Source organism: Aplysia californica, unplaced genomic scaffold (genome assembly GCF_000002075.1).
Source record: "Aplysia californica isolate F4 #8 unplaced genomic scaffold, AplCal3.0 scaffold00479, whole genome shotgun sequence".
Taxonomy (NCBI): Eukaryota; Metazoa; Mollusca; class Gastropoda; order Aplysiida; family Aplysiidae; genus Aplysia; species Aplysia californica.
In genome coordinates this window covers 621,216-623,042 of record NW_004797749.1, presented here as the reverse complement: position 1 = coordinate 623,042, position 1,827 = coordinate 621,216, and positions in this window count along the sequence as shown.

Sequence of the window (1,827 nt, the reverse complement as noted above, 5' to 3'; positions counted from 1 at the left end):
AGGCAACAGTGTTTTTTTGGTTGTACATTAAGTAATCTTATCATGGTGAATAATGAAAAAGCGACAGCAAATTTAAAAGCTTGCGATCTCAATGACAGAAGATATGAAAGAGATTTTTCTCATTGTAGATCACAATGATTCAATCAAAATGTAAACCCACTGTCACCCACTAACCGCTGGACTGAAAACAACTCAGTCTTGCTGCACATGCAGTCAGGTAAAAAAAAAGAAAAAAGAAAATAGATTTAAACATCAACAACAACAAAAAACTAGCACTCAACTATTGTTCTTGTTCTTATTAAAAAATCCTTGCGCAGACTGAAATTAAATACTAATGATTATATAGAAAACACATCTTTATATTTGTTGCACGAAAATCGAGATTTGTTAGGGGTTGTTTTTTTTTCAGAATTCAGGGGCACATGCGGAAAATTAGAACAATTCGCATATTCTTTTCTGTATAATGAGGTCGACAAGTTGTCCATTTGGTGTTGTCCAGACTCTAGTCTGGAAACCGTCCTTATTTAGAAGAATCCGTGGGGCGAAATTGGTGGTGATGCTATAAAAATCACAGAAATATTAACTTCAAATCATCGACACTCGAGACGTTTTCTTTTCAGTGACAGAGCAAATTTCTTTTCCCATAAATAAAAGAGAAGAAATGAGGTATAAACAATGTTTTTGTAAAGAAGCTCTTTATAATGCATTGTCAGTTGCTTGCTCTGAAATTTGAAATAATCAAATGGTTCCAATTTGGCTGGTGGCCATGCGGCTACTTCTGTTTACGAAAACGAGTGGCCAGGGACACCACAGCTAAGAGTAGAAATTCCTTCTATAGATCCTACTTCATTGCTTTTATCGGATCAACATTTTTGCCACACTTTGATGAATAGATCTACATAAGAGCATTTTCTTTTTCAAACATGATTACATTTGGGAATAGAGTAACGAAAAACACTGTGTGGCTTAAGAATAAAAGTTATGCTATAGATTATAGGTTTTATTATTGCGTATGGAGTTGGAGAGTCTTAGGTTTCATTCATACCCCTTCCCCAAACCACCTTCAACAATGCTCATAATATTGAGTAGATCAATTAATACGTGGTGCCCACTATGGGACGTTTGTTTTCAGTTTCCGATGACTGAGTCGGGCGATCGACCCTATCCAGCCATAGTGGGCACCCCGTATAACTCAACTGTTGCATGGTCAGTGTCGTGGACAACAGATCTAGTGCATTTTCCAACTTCCATAGTGCAGACATTTATACTGTATCCCCGAGGTAGAAGAAAAGAAAGCACGAGGCGTCAGTATAGTTATTTCATCTGTCAGCACGCTAGGCGTTGTGTGTGTCACGAAGCCGTTCACTTGTTTTGTCCGTTCAAATAATAAATAGTCGTCCCTTTGTTTCCCACGAGAAGCTTGAGCTGCAATACTTGTTTGCTTCAGTGGAGGTGAAAAACATGCCGGTTCTGGGGGTCACAGGTCTTTGCCTTTTGTTTCGCTTTGGTTCAAGTCTCGGAGATACGTAGATTTCTAGATCTAGATTCTTCTACTCCCTTTTTTCTGGCCTTTGATCAAGGTTTAGAGTTGAATTAATGTTGCTTTAAGTTTGTGTTTAGATATCGTAATACAAGTTTCGAGACATTCCAGTTATCAGACAAGCGGTGTAATTGTGTGTTTTGACATTCACCTGCAGCTACCTCACAGTAACTTTGAATATCTGCACAGAACAAACGTTCTAAAAAAGGCGGAAATAATGCTTAGTGACATAGCCACCCACTGACACCGGAATTTCAATTATCGACCCACAGAAAACGATATAATAC